Source organism: Vicugna pacos, chromosome 11 (genome assembly GCF_048564905.1).
Source record: "Vicugna pacos chromosome 11, VicPac4, whole genome shotgun sequence".
NCBI classification, from domain to species: domain Eukaryota; kingdom Metazoa; phylum Chordata; class Mammalia; order Artiodactyla; family Camelidae; genus Vicugna; species Vicugna pacos.
The window spans coordinates 80732521-80753704 of NC_132997.1; the positions used below are offsets into that span (position 1 = coordinate 80732521).

The 21184-nt window shown below is 38.8% G+C and overlaps 1 long non-coding RNA gene across 3 annotated transcripts in view; it reads left to right on the top strand.

Annotated features, from left to right (window-relative positions):
- Positions 1 to 21184, top strand: part of LOC140699840 (uncharacterized) — a 359940-nt gene that overhangs the window by 122105 nt on the left and 216651 nt on the right. For all 3 annotated transcript variants that reach the window (XR_012078086.1, XR_012078088.1, XR_012078087.1), the window contains exon 3: positions 12270 to 12402. This is a non-coding gene — a long non-coding RNA (uncharacterized lncRNA). The remainder of the gene's footprint in view (positions 1 to 12269; positions 12403 to 21184) is intronic.

Consider the following 21184-nt stretch of genomic DNA (forward strand, 5'->3'; position numbering starts at 1 on the left):
ATAGGGCTATTAGTTTATATATTTCTTCTTGACTGAGTATTGGTAGTTTATATCTCTCAGTGAATTTATTCATTTCATCCAAATTGTCCAAATTATTGACATTAGGTTGTTTGTAATATTGTTTTATTAACATTTTAATATCTTAAGAATCTTTAGTAAGACCCCCTCTCTTATCTTGATGTTGATATTGGTGATTTGTATTTTCTGTTTTTTCCTTTATTTTTCAACAGTCTGGCTAGAGGTTTATCAATTGTATTGATTTTCTCAAAGTTACAGCTTTGATTTCTTTCATCTGCCTCTGTTTTTCTGTTTTGTATTTCATTTATTTCCACTCTGACCTTTAATTTATCTTTGCATTTCTTATTTTGGGATTAATTTTCTCTTTTTCTAATTTCTTAAGGTAGAAAATTATTTCATTGCTTTGCAGTCCTCCTTTATGAAATAGGCAATTAGTGTTATAAAATTTTCTCTAAGTACTGCTTTACTTGCATCCCACAAATTTTGATATACTGTGTTTTCAATTTCATTCAGTTTAAAATACTGCCTATTTTTTCTTTTAATTTCTTCCTTGCCTCAATGGATATGTAGAGATACATTATTTAGTTTCTACATTTGCAGGGTTTTCCAGATAGTCTTCTGTTACTGAGTTTTAATGTATTTCCACTGCAGTCAGAGGACATAGTTTTCTCATTTAGGTTATGGTTCTGATAAATGATGTTTCAACTGAATCCTAGACATTTTGGATTTTATATTAGGAGATTTTAGATTCTATTTAAATCTTCTATTTTTAGCAAGCAGCAATGCTGTTTAGGTTTACCAGGTACCTTTTGTCCCGCTTTTGTGGTCTGTAGTTTCAGTGACAATTGGGTTTTCAGCCCTTGCAATATCATCATGGTCTGCTTTGTTCACCTGGTGCCTCTGGGGCTTCTCTTGATCCCTGCTGATGTGGCCCACAAAGGCGAAGTGCACTTCCCTGTGCCTGGTGCTGCCAGGTGACGGGTAGAAGGTTCCCCACCTATGGTTCAGTGACTACTGTCTTGGGTTGGTCTTGTAGGCTGCCTAGTGCTACTGAGATTTGCACAGGATCCCTGCTGGTGTCAGCTGCTGGGACAGAGGTGCTTGCTTGAGCCTCTTTCTGTTGGGGATGGGGACGTCAGAAGCTGTTGGTCCTGGGTCATCCTCTGCTCTTAGGTGAAGGGCCAGGAGATACCAATCTTGTGTCTCCTTCTGCCACTAGGTGCAGGGATGGGAAATGCTGGGTGTCTGCTGTTTTCACTGCAGGTGGAGCAAGCTTGCCTACTCCTGTGTGGTGGGATTTGGGAAATGGAATTCCTTCCTGGTGAGTTCTTGCCCTGCCGGTGCAGGTGGAATGGGTCTTTTGAAGTGGCCGGGTGGACAGAAACTGGGACAGGGGAAAATTGGTCTATGCCATCTTCTCTAAGATCAGATGTCTAGGTTTCATTTACTTTTTAATTTATTATAAAATCAGCAATGCATTGTTACTGTTTTGGCCTTAGATATTTAATGATAATATTTAAAAAAAAGAGAGAAATGATTTAATATTACATATTTACTGTTTCATGGTGCTCTTTATTCCTTAATATGGATCCAGATTCCTATCTAGGATTGCTTACGTATTAAGGACTTTAATATTTCTTCTAGTGAAATATACTATTAAAATCTTTGAGCATTTGCATGTTTGTATTTTCACCTTCGGGTATAGAACTCCTAGAATTCTAGGTTTAGAGGTTTGCTTGCTTGGTTTCCTTCAGAGCTCTATCAAATGGTTCTCTTCTGAATTCTGGCTTGCACTGTTTCCAACGAGAAGTTTGTTTTCATTTGTATCTTTCTTCTTTAGTACGTATGTCCTTTTTTTTTTTTCCTCTGGATATGGTCAAGATTTTCTCTTCATTACTGGTTTAAAGCAAATAGATTATGAAGTTCCCTGGTAATGTTTCCTTTATGTTTCTTTTGCTTGGAGTTCCTTAAGCTTCTTGACTCTATGGGTTTATATTTTCCGTCGGTTTTGCGAAATGTTTGGAATTAAAAATGTTCTTATCCTTTCTTTCTCTTGTCTCCCTTGAATACCAGTTAGACATTTTGGTATGCTTGAAATTGCCCCACAGTTTATTGATGTCCTGTATATTTTTTAAGTGTCATTTTACTCTGTGTGTTTTATTTTGAATAGTCCCTATTATTATTATGTATTCAAGTTCATTAATATCTCCTTCTTCAGTGTCTAATTGGCTTTTCACTTGTTCCAATGTGTTTGTCATTTCTGACGTTGTATTTTCACCTGTAGGAAGTTAAATTTGGTCTTTTTGTTACATATGCTTCTCCTTAACATGTGCATATAGTCCTTTAACTTCTATACAGAATGTAATTATATAACTGTTGTAATGTGCTTCCCCATTAATTTTATCATCTGTATTATTTCTGGGTAAGCTTTGATCGGTATATTTTTTTCTCCTCCTTATGGCTTGTATTCTGATTTTTTTTCATGCCTGGTAAGTTTTTATAGATGATATTGTGAATTTTACATGGTTGGGTCCTGGATATTTTTGCACTTATTCAAATATTTTTGAGATTTGTTCTGAAATATAGTCAAGTTCTTTGGAGAATGTTTTACACTTATGAAGATTGATTTTAAGCTTCTGTAAACTGGCATCAGAGTAACCTATAGTCTTGAGCTAATTATATCTTCATATGGAGGCAGTATTATTCTGAGGATTCTACCTAATGTCCCATGTGTTATAGGAGTTTTCCACTATGGTTGGTTGGAATACTAGTTATTCCTCTTTGTGAGTTCTGGAGATTCCTTTGCCTTCTCTTTACTGATTGTACTTTTCCCAAGCATTGAGTAGTTGCTTCATGTATATGCTCTGATCTGTACTCAACTGAAGAATTAGAAGTGGGAGGTGGGGGATCTGTATATCTCAGAATGTGTTCTCCCCCTCTCTCCCCCATCTGTTCCCTTCTCTCCCCGTCTCCCACCCTCTCCCCCCTGGTACTCTTTCTTATGATTGATCTAACTGCACTGGGCTCCTTGGAAACCCAACATTGATTCTGAACTCAAGGAGACCAACAGTCTCCATCTGGGTTGCTCTACTTTGCACCTCAGCCTAGAAACACTCTGGACATCCTCAGTGTAAGCTGAGGAGCAATTGTAGGTCTCACCTCATGTGTTGTTCCTCTTCTGGGAATCACTGTCCTGCACTGCCTGTTTTCCAAACCTCTGTAGTGTATGTTTTCCAATTTTTACTGTCTGGCTATGGCAGTTGGGTAAATCCAGTTCCAGTTACTTTATCTTGGCCAGAAAACAGAATTACATTTTATTGCTTTATTCTGAACACCTTGAATGTTTCTTTAGCTGATGTCTAGTTATTTTATATCTCTTGTTTTATTGTGAATAAGCACTCATTTTTTCCCATTATGCTCCTTGATTTGTTATTACTGGCATAAAGGAAGCCTATTTTCATGTGAAACTTTCATATATGGGTAACTTACCAAAATAAACTTTTTTATTATTCACAGAATTTTTCAAATGATCCTCTTAGATTTTCTAGGGCAACCGTTAATATTACTTGCAGAGGACAAATATTGCTACTTAATTTCAAAAATATTATACTATCTCAGATTTTCTTTTGTCTTTATTTCATTGACAAGATTGTTGAATAATAGTTTTGGGCAATTATTTTCCTCAGTTTAAATTCCAGTGTTTTTTTAATATTATCACTAAATATAATGTTTTCTCAAAATTTAAGTAAGAAATTATAAAGTTAATAATGTTTTTCTATTCCTAGTTTACTAAAAATGGGTGAATTTGATCAAAACATTTTTAATATTTGGGTTGTCTTGGGTTCCTTCTGTTTTAATCATTAATACTGTGAATTGTACTAATAGCTTACCATTAGGAAATCTACATTTATCTTCTTAGTAAAAATCTTTATCATAATATGCCATTTCTTTAAAGTACAGTTGGATTCAATTTTGTATTAATTATCTAGAATATTTGCTTATGTACTTACTAGTTTTTAACTAGATCTCAAACTGAAACCCAAGGACACAAGTACTGTATAGATTTATTCTCATTGTAAGCTGCTTCAATGTGTTACATTTCAATGATATTCTAAAATAATACACATCTAACCATAATCTTGAAAATGTGGGTCACCACCCTACAACTGAGAACTTATTATTGAGTCCAATGTCCTACTTTGCCTTTGTGCTCAAGATGGAATTCTCACCAAGGCTAGATCAAAACTAACAAGGTGTACAGACAACAAGGGATAGAATAAAAGGGAATTGGGTCATTCTTAAAGGACATATAAATACAGGCATAACAAGATTAGGAGAATCTAATCACGGCAGTTAATACTGTATTAAAGTTACATGTATATACATTGTGTGGTTTGGAAGTCCTTGACACTTCTTATACATTCCTGGACCTAACACTAGATTAAATAAATCATAATCTGTAAAGTTGGGGCTTGAACATCAGTATTTTTTTTAAATCTTTACAAGTAATTCTAAATTGCAGCCAGAAATGAGAAGCAAAGGTGTAGACTTTGCCTCAATATTTTAATTTGTAAAAATAAATGAAGTTATAAATAAGTAATGAAGATTTTATCTACTCTTAGTCCAGCAATAAAAGGTAAAATAGCCATTTAATGCATGCTTTTGAAGTATCACAATGTTAATTTATTTTCAAGTGAACTTGGTATATCTACAGATTTGTTATTTGGCATCTGATTAAAATTGGTGTTTGATGAGTGCAAAATTGCTCATTAGCAGAGTTTTTGGAAAATCATGAGTTCTGACAATTTGTAACTAGTAAACTAAACCTTGAAGCAATTAGTAATTCTTCTAAAAATATGTATTTGAACAGGCATACTCATTACCAGTTTCATTAAGCTTATGTACTTAAAAACAGAAAAATAGGCTTTTCTTCAACCAAGTCCTATACCACTTATTTAACTTAATGCAATGGTTGAAATCAAGTGGCTAAGATGTATATTTTATATGGTATCATTTTTAATAAACATGCACTTAATTTGTGTGCATTTGTTTGGGGGTTTAAAGTACAACGACTATAACTAATATGGAATTCTAACCTATTTTTAGCTTATACATATGTAAGTAATGTAAATCAAAATGTGGGCCTGCAAGATTTATTTTTCTTAAAAGGGATTCATACGTTACTATGTTCATATCTTTATTTTCAGGCTTATTTTTGACTGAGATGCTTTCTGAATTTTACTCAGTTCCTGTAATTTTAAGTAATACAAAAATTAGCTCATCCTTAATGGGGTGCTGCATATTTCTAGTAAAACCAACTGGGCCTAGTTCCTTTTGATGGAGGGTGCTAAAACTGTAACTATCACTATAGTAACTCTACATTTATCCACTCAGATTTCTGTCTTCTATTTCAGTACATCATTTAGATTTTCTAGATTATCTTTACAAATTATTCTGTATTTACTTAATAATTTTTCAAATAGCTTATGTATCTGTAGTTGTATTTTCTTTATTCTTAATGTCACTATTTCATGTTCTCTTTCTCTTTTTTCTCTCTTAAACCATTTTAGGGAGGTTGATCAGATTTCCCAGTTTTATTTTGAAATATATAATTTGTATCCCTAATTTTTTGCTTGAGTTTTTAATCAGTTTTATTTTTAATGAACATTTTTGTATGTACACATTCTATATGTGTCTAGTCAACAAACATAAAATGGTATTTATTTTCCCTTTTTCTAAGCTAAGCTCTCATCTCATTAGATTCGTAATGTCACTGACTTAATTTTATGAGATTTACAACAGTTACTCTGATTATCTGTATGTAAAGGAGAAAGGATGAAGAAGGAAAACACAGATGGAGACATAACATTATTACCGATCAAGAATGCCTGGTTCAGAGATGTGGAAAGAGAACCCACAGGAGCATAAAGCAATGTAAAAGTGGAAAAAAGCATTAGAAAAAAATGTGTTTATTCTTTATTTGTTCAAGAGGATCTTCTTAAATGCCTGCTAAGTCTAAACCCCTTGGCGGAGGGTTGTATCAAAATGCTTTTAAACCAATCTCTAAAATACTAAACAATTTATAAAGTAGGAATTTTTTTTATTTGCCAAAATGTATCACAATTGGATGAGTAGAATCATAGAGTTTTGGAATACAGAAAGAGATAGTCAGTTTGAAAAAAATCACTGTGATTCTCATAATTATAAAGCATTTTGGAAATACCAAGTTTTATGGGGATATATATTGATACATATTTAAAGGAAATACCAGGGTTCAATGTAATTTGAATACCAAAATAGCCATCTGTGTTTTTCTTCAACAAATTAATTATTGTGAAGTGATTTACAAATCCTATGTGCCACATGAATACTGAACGATTAAACTCAAAAGAGGAAGCAGAAGTATCTATATTCACGGGGTTGTATAATGTAGCATGTTTAATACAGTGGGAGGAGAAGAAATCAAAAGTGCCAAAGTGACAGTCAGTGGGAGGTTTCTCAACATCCCTTTGACCTGAAAACAATAGAAAGTGTGGCTGCTGTATTTTTTTTAATCTTTTTTGTTGGTTAGTTTCAAATATCCTGGGTACTTAAATGATGTTTTTCTGCCCCCAATGGTCCCATAAGAGGAACTGAAAAGCACAACTATACGATTATTCCTGATGAGGCAAAAACTGATCCCACTTAGAATTATCTTCACAAACACTTACACTTGCAAGTAATTCTACACCAACTACTAAACTAGTGTTGTTAATTGGATTGTTAGTCACTGAGGGAACAGAGTTCAGACTACTAGAAGGGTCATCTGTGTTTTTAATTGTTTCCCTACAGAGAGTAATCTGCAAGGATCCCTAGGAGCCCCTAACCTTAGTTTAAGTAAATTGGTCATATTGTGTCCCTCTAGGCTAGGAAAGTCAGCTCCTAAAACAATGCCTTGAATAAAATAGGCACTTAACGTACATTTACTAATGGGTGGGTTCACTGTTGCTGACAGTAGGGGAGGTCTTTTAGGACAGCTATTCAAAGGACAGCAGAGGATAGATACAGTGGCTGAAGTTTTGCTTTCTGTGTGTATCCCACAACTGAAGTTTGCTTAGAAAATAACTTGAGATTTGACTTTAGAATTATTTTCCACAGAAGCAAGCCAAAAATCCTGAGAGTCTATCTCTAATTTTCCACTAGCCTCTGTGTGCTTAAATTTGTGTTTTAAAAATCATAGAAGCTTGGAGCCTCATGGACCCTTTGTATGATTTCTCCTCTTGAGATGAGGAAACTATGACCCAGAATTGGCGAACTAGCCAGGGTCACATAGATGCGCAATGGAGCTGTGCTGTTCTTTCCACTGCCCCTATTAACACATTCTTGGTTGTAATTTTCACATGGACACAGAAGCTCAATGAGTATCTCAGCCTAAAATTTTAATGATTTTAATACTGGAAAGACTAAGTATTCAAGGCATAAAATAACCTTACAGTCACCCAGTTAACCCTTCCCCTCTTTATGTCACAGATGAGGAAACTAAGCACCACAGAAGAGCCGCAGTTTCCCAATGGATATGGAATAATTTATGTGCATAATAAGGCTATCATCAATGAAAAGTGAGATTATGATCCGTTTAAACTCTTTAAGGCAGGGACATATTAATACATTTTAAATTAATGTTCACATTGGTCAACTATAGGTTTAAAGGCTTTTGTTTCTGTATTATGTAAAGACTTAATTATTCAGATTATTCTACCCTAGGGGTACCCTATGCAATACATGATAGATCGCTGATCGTATGCAACGAGGAAATAACTAAATACATAAAATTGTTTCTTAACCGGTTTGCAGCTTAGTATTGCCAGTAAGGTACTCTTAAAAAGCTGAATTTCCCATTTTTATCAAAAGCATTAAACACTGTACACTTCAGACAGATTTTAGACATATTTCTTCTTCTCAAGATATCAACAAGTCTTTTTTTCCTGAAACCTTTCAAATAACAATAGCAAAATTAGCTTATTGTGCAATTTTGTCCATTTTTTTCCATCAGCGTCCATATTTTTTCTATATAATATCTGCCTTTGTGCCATTAAATGTGTTAATTAACAGTGTTCCATTATTGCCTTCCAGAGTATTCTTTGCTGCTAATACCCAATCAGTAAATTCCAGTGCTGCTGCGTTACTAGAAAGTGACACTGGAAGGTTTTTTGACAGTAACAGTTTGTTGGAAAGCCAACAACAATATATTTCTTCTTCAAATGCTCCTTAAATGGTTTCTTGACTGACATGTCAAGAGATCTAGCCATGTCATAGAGAATTACAACCAAGTTCATGCAAGCAACGGGCAATGACAGCCACCAGTTTGTGAACTTCCACAGCTTATAGAAATTGTAAGATTTCACCCTGAATATTTACGATGTTCATATTTGAAATATGAACAAATGACCATTGAAATAAGAACAAAGGACCATCTATGAATTGATGAAACATACTGCATTATCTCAGACATCAAGCCATCCACCTTCTGTTCTCTAGTAAGGAAGAAAATACAGTGAAAACAAAACTCTCCTTTCCACCTTCCCCCACCCATCACCCTGGCTCTTGTTGAGGCTAACATACTCCCCCTGCTTTTATTTCCCTGAATTCAGGGAAGAGTTATTTGTGTTATATTCACATGACTCCCACATTAGACTTTTCATTTTAATCCAATTTTATGAATTCTCTCAAGGCTTTTACTCCAAATGTTCAGGCATCTCAAGGTCAGTGCAGTTTCTAAAGAAGCTCCCTGTAATGTTAACAGTGTGAAGTACTCTCTCATCTGCAGTTCACCAGAGTTGAGGATCTAAGCAATTCTAGTGAAATTGGCATGATTTTTTTTAACTTGTATGCTCACCAGACCATATCCTCCTCTATCCCCTCAAAAATTACAGAAAGCGCCTTTAAATCTGAGGTCTACTCTTTGCTGTAATCCAGATGCATTCTCACTTTGCCCTTGGAATGGCAATTCTAGAACTCTCTGACTTCTTCAGATAAGCTGTTGGTTGGCCACAGCTGGTTCCTGGATCTGAGGCTGGAATAGACTGAGTGGTGAGAGGACAGAGAGATTGGCTGGCTGGGTGTACACTGTTCATTGCACATGGGGCATAGGTGGACAAAATACGTCCTGCTCTAACCTCATGTATTTCCCAAAATGTCTCTCCTCTCTGCCTTCCTGGTTCATTCATTTGAAAACATTACTGGCCTTCTGCAAGCTCTATTTTACTTTTTTCATTTCACTCATTTACAAAATATGGGGGAAGGGAGTAGACACCACCATTCTGTGTAAATAGCTGGTACTTAGTACATATTTTATTCATTGAATCATTGAGTAATATACTGACATCTTTATTACATCATTCCTTAATCAGTGGGAAATGATTATTGAATTTCCACTAGTTAAAGTGGCTTTCTAGGAAATAGATTCTAAGCACAGCACTCAATTTATATACATTTAGAATAAAAAACAAAACATGGTGGGAGAAGCCTGGGACATAAAGAGGGAGTTGCTTTGGGGTGATGAATTCCGTTCATCTTCATGGATGAGCAGCTTACAGATTTGGCAAACTGGCCCCATTTCCTCCCTGTGTGGCTACCATACTGTTTTGAAGGTCCTTCACCTTTTATTCCCAACTTGACTCCTCCATGTGGCTTAATCTTTTCAAGAGTATCATGTACCTCCCTGACCACTGTTCGTCCCTGACTCTCCTATCTACACTGGAGTTACCTGTACGTCTCAATTCTGTTTTGACTCTTCAATCATTTTCAGAAAGAAGCCTCTTCTCTACTCACCATCTCTAACCCCCTAGCAATAGGCAAAGTGCATAAGATTGAACAGGTTTTGATGGCACCGTTGTCCTGTTCTCAAGTAGCTGAAAATATAGTTAAGTATAAAATATATCATAAAACAAAACAGAATAAGTGAGTTTATGCCAAGTTGTAATTCCTTAGTTGGCACTACTGAGCTCTATATATTACCAGGAAATGTTCTATTTAAAAAAAAGTTTCATGGTCAAATGTATTTTGGAAATATGACATTATTATATTTTACTTTTTCAGATTCATGGTGACATTAATGTATTAAAAGACATAAGAAATTCTTTCTTGTAAACACCAATTTAACTTGGTGAGTGTTAATGTTGCCCCAGAGTTATAAATGTCTAGGATGCCTCTGTTTCAAACCCCACTTCCCCTTTGTTCTTGCTACAAACTACCTCTCCAGGCTGCTGTCTTACTTGGCCCCTCTAGACTTCTGTGCTACAATTCACACTTGTCCCGCACATCTCCATCTTGTTCATGCTGCCCTGTGACTCAGGAGGCTGATCTCCACAGATGACTCCAGCTGGGCTTCCAGCTGGGTTTGATCAATGGGAGAAAGAAAAATATCAGAGAGTCAGAGCACTGGAGGCTGGAGTGATTATTCCCTGAACTCTGTCTCTGCTAGGCTATGTGCTGGCATTAGGGTCGATCTTCTACCAAAGACCAAAACACCTGTCACTTGCCCTTCTCCTACAGCTTTCTCCAGGCTGTGTTCCCCTTGCCTCTTCCTGTCTTAACTGCTTCCTGCTATCGCTTGCCATGGCACGTTCCCCAAGCCTTTCCCGAATTTCATTTAACCCTGCCAAATGCCTTGCAAGAGTCCGCATTAGACTCTCTTTAGTCATTCTTCTTAGCCTGTTATAAAGAAACAATAGGCCCCAAATGAAGTCGCTTGTGCTGAGCCCCACTTCAGGAAACCAGTACTTAGTACCTAACCTAAATGCAGTTTCAACTTCTATTAGAAATGTTGTCTTAACCAGTCAGTCTGGAATTTCCTGGTCAGCAGTATTGAGGAAATCTACCTGAGACCCCCTCTTCCATCCCCCAAAGAAAGATGAAGTAATCTCTTTCCTCGTTGGCTCTGCCCACTTCTGTCTATAAAAGACGTCCATTTTGCACAACTTCTTGGAGCTCTTTTCTGTTTGGTAGATTGGATGCTGCCTGATTCAGGAATCAATGAATAAAGTCAATTACATCTCAAGTTTACTTGGTTGAATTCTGTTTTTTAACAGGCCTATCATTTGTTTCCTGATAGGACCATGCCTGTATACGCCCAAACTCTTACCTCCTCATCCCTGTGACCGCATAAATGTTTTTCCTCACGCTAGTCATGCCGTTCCATTCATTTTCTAACTATAGACATCCTGTTAATGATTCAAGATCCATTTGACACAACATTGTAAAATTGTAAAATGACTATTACTCAATAGAAAAAAATTTTAAAAAAAAGGCCAATTCTGATTGCTACTGTTTTTCTTTCCATTTTTCCTCCTTTTAAAAGTCAGAACCACTCCTTGTTCCAGATTCTCACTTATTTTAAGCAGACTGTTCTCATGCTCTGTCCCGCTGGCTTGCATTCCCCACAGTTCTGAGCACAATATATTTGATTTAGCAAGTTCTCTATATGGGTTTTTTGAATTGAGTTGAAGGGGATACATGGCAGATAGCTGATAGAAGGAAGTAGAGATTAGGTCTAACGGTTAATACTTCACAGCTTTCTCCACTCCTGATCATGCGGGTTCACTTTCTTGGTGTGTGATGACAACAAAAGTAAAAAGCCAACTGTCTGTCACTTACACACTTTAGAAAAGAAAATATATGACTGCTCTCTCAACAGCATTGCTATTATAGCAAGATGACTACATGCCAGCAAGAGATGGGTCTCAGAAGCTATCAATACCCCACTGTATAAATACACTATACTTTGGAGAATCATTCCTCCATCATTCCACAGTAGTCATTTTCAGTCCAGATGATGATGTTGGATATATTCTTTTTCCTCCACCTAGGGTGTAGGTCATGACACAGGATAGGGTGAGCCAGTTAGATTAATCAATCATAATGGTCACAGTGATGGTTCAGGAATGATCATGTGATTCAAACTGGACTGTAAGAATCCTCTCCAAGATGTTGCCAATGCTATTGGGAGAAACATCCTCTTGCTCTGGGATTTGTGAACTATGAGGCTGGTATTTATTTTAGTCAGGAGAGGATAGATTATGTTACAGTAACAAAACACCCCAGATCACTAAATGAACATATCAGAGATCTATTCCTGTATTTACCATTTACACAAAGTCCACTGTACTTCCAAGCAGCTCTCCATGTGGTGCCTCAAGTATCCAGTCTGACTAAACATTCCATCTAAGAGCCTCACCATCTGGGACTCATGGCCTGTCTTGTCAATGTTGCAGGTAAAACGATGCTGGGACGGCTTGAGCACTGAGTTTCCACTGGGGCAGCCTGGCAGTAACACATGTCACCTCCTCACTCAGCACGCTGTCCAGGAGTAGTGGCAGAACCTGCTCAACTATAGGAAGGATGCTGGTGAGTACTACGCCTCTGCCAGAGCTTCTGCTTTGGTAACCATCCCGTATCTATAAAACAGCATAACGAGGAAGCCAGGCTTCAGCTAGCCAAGTCCAGAGTGGGTGATGAAAATTTGTATATCACAGATGTAGAAGCTGGAACCCAGGTAGGTTGAACCTGGACACACTCTGGCTCCGACAGGGGATCTAAAAAAGCAGAAGCCATTCTTACGTATTTGCGTGCATGAATGTGTGTCTTAGGTACACTAAGTGTAAAAAAAGAAAAATAGACAAGCACCCCGTGGCAGAAGAAGCATGAAAAAATCTAAAAGAAAAAAGAAAAGAATGATTGAGAAACCCACTTTAAAAAATCGTCACGGAATTCATGCTGCTCTTGTAGAAACTTCTCTACATGTAGCTTTCTGTTCTCTGCCACGTGGGTGAATAAGCGAGCCAGGCAACAGGAAAAGTAGACCTTTATAATTAGCAGCTTGGAAAGCACAGCCAGACTTACCCTTTATTTGAACTTACAAATCTTATAGGGAAAGGTTTTGGCTATGGCTTGTTGAGATATACAATAAGGCATCAGAAGGAATTTTATCAACAAGCTGCTCTCTAGCTTTGAAACCACCTTACAGAGTGAGTCTACACAGAATCAATTGGGAAAGGAGTTTCTAGTCTATAACCTCTAGTAGTAACAACAGTTGACCTCTACTGAGTGACTACTATGTTCCAGGCTCTGTGCTAAATACTGAAATTATATCTATTAACATTTATAATAACCCAATGAGTTTGAAAATAGTATCATTGTCTTATGCAAATCAGAATATGGAGGCATAAAGAGGTTATAGAATTTGTAGAAGACTTATGAGAAATTCTGACTTTACTGATACAAATTGAGAATTTGTAGGTAAAGCTACACCGTACCTAAGTATTTATATTTTAAAAGTCTCACTCATTGTTTTTCATGTGTGACAAAGAGAATCTGAGAAAATCCCTTTTGAAAAATATTAGACTGGAATTTTTAAATGAAAGGCTCTAGTTTGGGGAAATAAGAAAGGCAGTGAGCGGAACCTGCTCATTTCTTCCTCACATCTTCCTCCTGCTGGAGTCTCATGATGTGTCCTAATAGTAAGCAAACCACGGGCATAGAAAGTAGGTAATACTGCCTGCTGAACTCTGCAAACGTAAACAGAAGGTGCTAAGGCTTTAGGAGATTAAATTCACTCTGACAGAATTTCAGAGGTTAAACATAATGTCTTTTGTGATGAATCATCTGAATTTGAATTCCTTTCTGCCCGCTCAATTAGCTACAGGACCTTCGGCAAATTGGTTAACAATTTTAAACCTCAGTTTTCTCACCTGCAAAGTAGAAATGGAAACATTCCTAATAGTATCCATCCTTTGGGCTTATAATAATTAGATAAGGCAGTCCATGTAAAAAGGCTTGTCAGCCTGCCTGGCATGCTGCCGGGGCTCGTAACACGTGAAATATCCCCATCACCAGTGTCATCGCCATCACCGTCTTCCCTGCGTCACCAGCATGATCAGAATTGTCGTTATTAGTCATAACCTTCTTTTCATTGAAACACATGGAAGTGACTAACTTGGGTCAATGAGCATCTTTTTGATCATCTTGTTTCATTTCTAGAGGATGCCTGAATTCTAGTTCATTTTATTGTCAGCTTTGTGTTAGGTGGTTTTTATCCTTCCTCAATTTTGTAATTAGGGACTGAAAAAACAGTGATTCAAAGTGAAGACACTTATGCTAATGGGTATAATTGCAATTTAACAGGTAGGAGTTAGCTCTTTTTGAGACATACGTACAGGATAATTGGAACATTTGGTTCAGAGTTTGGACAGCACTGTTGTTAAGTATCAAAAAATACAAAAAAAATGAGAGGAGAAGTTTCATGCTATTTTCTATAAACAGAGAGATACTTAATGTTGTTTATGGGCATGCTTGAAATTTCAACTTTGTTGAACTGCAAATCTGCTTGTTTGGAGGAAAGAAGTCAGTAAGCAATTAAACACGTGAAAGAAAAAAAGTAAAATATGGCTATGATAAAGTAAACCAAACAACAGTGAATTTCCAGGCATACAACTCACTTAGACACCAGTAAGCTATTTCCTTGGAGATATTCCATGCTGAGAAGTTGTTACAGCGTCCTTCTCTTCATCAGGTCAGATTAGGTTTCTTTACCATTTCCCTGTCTTCTTTCCCCTTTCCTTCCATCACTGAGCAGGTACCAATCACAATACTGGGGACGTATAGATGAGTTCCTCTTCACCTGTTGGTTATGAATAATTATATAGTGAAAAGCACAGAAAGCAAATCAGCACTTGTACACTAGAGGAATCTCTCCTGGGGCAAGGCCGCAAGCCCGTTGGAGAGTTGTCATATACAGACTCGGATGTATGGGGAAGGCTTCCTGGAGGAAGCATCTTCTGCGGCAAAACTTACAGGATGAGAAGTTATTATGTTGTGTGTAAAAGTGAGGAAAGGGAGATTTTAAAAGAAGAGCAAGTAGCAGGTATGGAGGCAGGAGATCCTAGCATGCTGGTGTCCGGAGATCATCCATTTATGCCTAGAGCTTGGAGTTTGGTGTTGGAGATAAGTTAAAGGTTCGATGGGTACGGAAAGCACAGACAGACCTAAAGTGTTGCTCTTCCATGACCACACTTATGTTCTAGGAAGATCACCTTAGCTATACTGTGGAGAATGGATTTGAAGGATGTGGAGCAAGTTTTGCAATTGCAAGACAAATAGAGATGCTATTGCAGTAATTTAAGCAGCTAATTTTGTGGTGGTCCAAACTAGGATAATGGAAGGAGGGGACAGAAGTGTATATGGATTCAAGGAATGATAAGAACTTGGTGATTTCTTGGTGGGGAAGAGTCATTTTTGATGAGGAAGATTAAGATTTCAAGGATGCTGCTTGAGAAAATGGGTGGACCTATTCATGGAGGCAAGGAGTCCTCGAAGAGGTGGACATTTATGAAGAGAAAGGAAGATGTTGAGGATTTTTTATAAGGATGAGGATGAGGAAGAGGTGCTCACAAAAGAGACTGAGAAGAAACAGCCAGAGGGACAGGAGGAAAACTGGGAAATGTCACAGCATCCAGGAAAGAGAGTATTTGAGAAAAGAGGATTATAAGTGGGTGTACACATTGGGAGTGAGGGTGGTAAGACATTTGTTTGTTGAGGAGCAAACAGGATATGCACTAGCAGAGTGAATGAGGACAAATGTCTCTTTCCTCTCTAAGTGGTAGGTAACAAACAAGAGATGCCTACCACAGGGCTGCAGTCCGCGTGGGGGACCTGTCCTTGCCAACAAAACTCAATTAGAGGGAGAAACTAAACCTCTTGGGAGGAAAAATAAACAGAGATTGTTCAAACCTAGGATCCAAGTCCCTCTCATTAATAATAAATTCCTATGTATCTGATGAGCGAGGGAGAGAGAGAGGAAGGGAGGAGGGAGAACAGGTCCCAGGCCTGAGAAGCACAGTTGTGAATTTCCATGAAAAACATTCTTAGCCAAATGGCTGGTCACTATGCTGGCACACTCGCGTCTTTTTCCCAGTGACAAATTAATGCCACCTGGTTTGTTGCTTTAGGAGCTCAATATCAGGGTTGGCAAAACCACTCGGATGCTTAAAGGAAGCCAGACGTAGTTGCTCCAAATAAGTCTGTTCTTGTTCCCAAAAGCATCCATTTAACTGATACTAACAATAGCAATAATAATACTACACTCATATTTCAACCAGTAAATTTTAGTATTAATACTTATTAAGTGCATGACTAGTGTCAGCCTCTGTGCTAAGGGTTTTACTTGCATTAGGACTTAATGCTTACAACAGCCCAACGAAGTATTAGCTTAGTTTTACAGCTGAGAAAATAAGAAACTGAGGTGTTAGTGAACTTGACTGAGCCCCAGACATCTGATATGTGGTAAAATGAGGAATGGAATCCAGCCCACCCTGCCTTTTCACTTTGACCTGGTGATGGGAAGAGCTCATGTACTATAGTAAGAACACTATGAGACAACTCAAACTTACACAAGTATTATGCCAAGTGCTTTATAAGCATCACTGCTTTTGATGCCCATAACCACTGCATGGGGCAGGCACTGTTGTATACTCATCATATAAAACTAGGCTCAGTGAGGTCAGGACACTGTCTGACGTTATAGAGTTAGTACACTGCAGAGCTGGGACTTGATCCAAGCGGCCTGACCTCAGCTCCTGTGCACTAAACCTTCTCCCTGTGGCTTATTAGCCTGTGATCCACATGAGTCAAGGATGCATGGGTCCTGAATTGGACAAAGGCAGAGTGCAGTAGTAATAAAAAAATGATCTTGCCCTGCATTTTGCTCCTCTGGAAGGTGACACACATTTAGTACCTTATTTGCCTGCTTAAAAGAAGTATAGTGTAGCCACAACTCATCTGAGAGCCTACAATATGCAAAGTATATTGCTGTGCTTTTTAAGAGAGATGTGTCGGGGAGCTCCTGGGGGAAGCAGGAGCGTTCTATTTCCAGACACTGATTCAGAACAATTTTTCAGCTGAGGATGTTGTGGAATAAACTCAGCATCCAGCCAAGGGGCTGCAAAACCGTGCCTGGCTCATGGTTTGATCCTAGGAAGTGAATGCCTTTCTGTCTGGATTGGCAATTGGGACCAAGGAAAGGCCTGAGACATCCTTTCAAGATTCTTTTCCTTCACTGAGTTTTGAAGAAGGGCCCCTCTCTCTTGATCCTGGATCAGGACGTGTTTCAACCATGAAAAACCTGTCTGCCTTACCAGTAGAGGAAGAGAAAAGAAGCTAAAATTCCTCTAAAATCCCTACCGCTTGCTGAGATCTACTTGAGCCAGGGATGAAATGCTTTTTTTTTTTTTTCCTAAAAACTGAAGCCAGGGGTAAGAAAGCTAAAAACAAAAAATCATCACCATACAATTTATGCTAAATAGTGTGCAGTGGATTCTGTTAGGGATGCACAACAGAAACGCTCCTGGCTTTGTTCTGTGGATATAGCCCATAGACAACTCTGGGTTTTTTTCCTTCCGTAACATAGTAAACATGGCTTCCTGTACCCATTTCTGCTATATTTTCCACCTCCACACTATTCATAGGAGGCAAAATAAGCATTCAACATGAATTTAGGCTGATGTTTTCCTTGAACTTCACACAAATACAGACACACACACACACACCAGGTAAAAGTGGAAAAAATATAAACAGAAACAACTTTAAGGACATTTTGGCTCCATTTTCTCTTGATTTGTTTTCTGTAAGTCAAATGAAATTTATTAAGCACATTATTTTCATCAGATACACTCACCAGGCACTATGGGTGATAAAATGATGTGTAAGATATGGCACTTAAACTCAGGTAGTTCATAATTTATTGAGGCTGACTGGAGTGTACCCTTAACCGTAGTACAAAGCGGACTGTGTTAGCTGTTACTGTAATAAAAATACGAACTCAGTGCTTGTGCGGGGCAAAGGGGAGGAATACATTTTAATGGCTTGGCTGGTTGTTTCAAGAATTTCGACCCCGTGTCCCTAACCACTTACTAGTTCTGTAACTTTGAACAAGTCCTTGACTACTCCACACCTCAGTTTCCTCACTTGTCACTTGAATAAGAGAGACGGTTTTATTGAAGATGGTCTGAGAAATAAGCAGTCGATTAATATTAGGTGTTATGCTTACAAAGGGGGTTGGAGAAGTCATCGGAGGGGTGGTGCCGTTTCAGCTGACCTGTGAAAGAGAGTAGTGTTTTTAATAGTGAGACAGTCCTGGGGAAAGTTTCTAAGCCGAGGTACAGCCTGAGCAGGGTACCAGCTGTGATCAGCTGCAGATGAACTGAGAGACAGCACCTTCTCTCATCCCCCCCAGCCTGCCTGGCATTCCTCACCGTTAGGGTCACTCCTTGGGATTTGTGCACAGGAACTATTTATAATGACCAGAATCAAAATGGACCTCTAGTGTCTAAACGTGTGGGAGGTCTAACACTCACTTTTGAACCCATTACTGGTCATTAACTCAGTCATTGTATCAGTATACCCAACTAGAGTCTTAGGAAGAAGGGTAGAAGCTGCAGGACAGACGAGTTTGGCTGCAGGCGAACAGGTGAGAAAGCGCAGGGATGTGGAACAGTGCCCTGAGGGCGCCTGCAGGCAGGGCAAGGCCACTGTAAACCTGGGAGACTTGGTAGAAGGGCCAGCGGTAAATGACCTAGCTTCAGATTCTCCTCGAGGCAAGTTCTGGCCATGTTTATCAGCCTTGTGTAGATGGGAGTGGGGAGCAAAGACAAGCGTGGGTTGGGGAGAGTCGGTCCTGTAGCCACGTCATTGGTTGCTTCCGCTCAGGGTTAACCCACCTTAGCCACAACCGTAAGTAACTCTCATTGACTTCAGGTTGAATTTCTTTTAATCTGATATTGAAAATCGTCCTGAGGGTGACTAATACTCACATTGCCATCTCACCGCTGCTATTTCACAGCAAGAGCTTTTCCACCCAGCCAGGGCTGTCTAAGTGTGCCTTTTGGTCCACGTTCCTCGTCAGCTTGGAGTGCAGGGTCCCTCTCCTCACCTTGACGAGCTTAATCCTACTCATTTTCCTTGAACATGGACCTTCCCTAAGACTCTTTCCCTTGTCACCCGACGGCTCCAACTTCTGAATTCTGGAAGTCCATGTCACTTACTGGGTTTGAGGATACAGGTCCCGATGCAGGACATTATTTGTTTACCTCGGCAGCCGTGTTTCATTTCTCAAGCTAGAATCTGAGTCCCTTGAGGAGACAACGGGGCAGAGACCTGTTTCCCTGCTTACAGCACCTGGCCCGGAGCCCTACGTGTGTCACTCAGAGATTTGCCAATGAATGACAGATAGGATCAAAAATGTGGACGCAGTCAACAAAATCCCTGGTTCTCTTCAAACCCTGTACCCCCCTCTCATTATCCCCAACATTTAAGGGTTTTTCATACCAAATTATTCCTCTCTCCTTTTGTGTGTAGCCCTTCCCGTCCTCCTCACCAAAATGAGAAGCTTTCCCTGCCCCAAACCAGAAAATGCGAGAAAATCGAGGAACGAGAGGGTGTTGTAGGTAAGGGGCCTGCTTGTCTTCTTCATGTAGGAAGTTGTCCACGGATGAACACCCTGTTTGTGTGGCTTCCGTCCATAAGCTTTTCATCTAGTGTGGATCCAATATGCTCTAGAACACATTTCCTCCACTGAGGAAGGGAGAACACAAAGCCCATAGATGCTAATTAAATTACCCAAATCACACAGAGCTGAGCCTGGAACCCAGGCCTCTTCACCCCCCGCTTTAGTGTTCAACACATTATGCCTTTATTAAAAAACAAAAAAAGACATTGGGGATAATGGCAGTGTCACAGTTGGCAGAGTGACTCACCGATTCTGTGAAAAGGCATTTTCCTTTCAGCTGGGTGGATGGGAACTGTAACACATCCTCTCATCCCAGAATCTCAGAGCAAGTTCTCTCTGATCCCAGTGTCTGAGCTGCCCATGTCTGCGTGCAGCCCATTCATCCTTTCCTGAATGGCCTTACACACATCGATTGCCAGTTAAGGCTTTTGTGGCCAACAGAGTTGTAGAAACCTAAAATTAGCCCCTCCCTTCTTATGACTCCGGGGCGCCCAGCCAGAGTGATATTTATGACTGTCACAGGCTGGTGAACCAAAGACAGCCGTGACACAGAAATGAGTCTGAGCTGCTTTCTGTCCTGGACACACCAAAATGAAATGAATGCTCTTGAAATAGATGACAAAGCTTGACACCCAATTCGTACTCTTACACATTCAGAGGCGATTAGGACAGACACAAAATAAGAAATGAAGTAATAATTTTTCAATATATACTCCCTCATATATGGTCCTATAATTGTTAAACATAGCACTTTCATATACTGTCATATAATTCTTTCGTATTTGGCCCTATAATTCTTAAACATAGTAACTGCCTTATTTTTTTTTTTTACATTTTTCATGTATTAGGTACTACCTAAACAAAATGTGAAAAGGCGTGTGTTATCATTTCCATTTTCGGATTTAAAAAACCCCACAAAGTTCAGTGGGTGAATAATTGAAGGTCATACACATTGTTAGGAGGGGGACTGAGCCCAAACCCACTTCTGTCTTTAAGTGTCACGCTTTCCCTGCCCCTATTTGTTGCAGGGACTGACAGATTGTCACTCTATTCTGTGAGCGCCCATGAAACTTTGTCAAATTCAATAATAGAAAACTTACTGTGTTGTATTTTAATATTCTCTTTGTGTAACTGCCTGCTTCCCTCCAGTCTTGGAGCACTAAGTCCTGGCTACGTCACTTACGAGCTTTATAAAGGTGGCCAAGCCACTGGATACCTTTGCACCCCCTTTCCTCATCTATAGAGCAGAGATACAATTATACATCATAACATTTTTTGTGAATAATTAAATGAGACGAATCCTGGGCTTTAGCTATTCAGTAAGTGCTCACTTATGATTATCCAGGGGCTTAAGAGTGCTAGCAAATGATGGTAGGAAGTGGGTGTTCACTGTGGGCCGAGACCATTCTGTCTTTTCTACCCCCAGAACAGTATCCAGCACAGAGTAAGTATAAACAGATATGTTGGTTCAGTGAAGAGGTGAACAAATTGTTTGAAGGTCTGAATAAAGTAGGTGTAGCCTTGGTGGTTCTCAACCCAATGACCAAGGACCCTGAGGACTAGCAGGTCTATTGTAAGAAATCTGTAAAATGATATCTGCTAACAAGAGAAATACGTCTCACACACAGA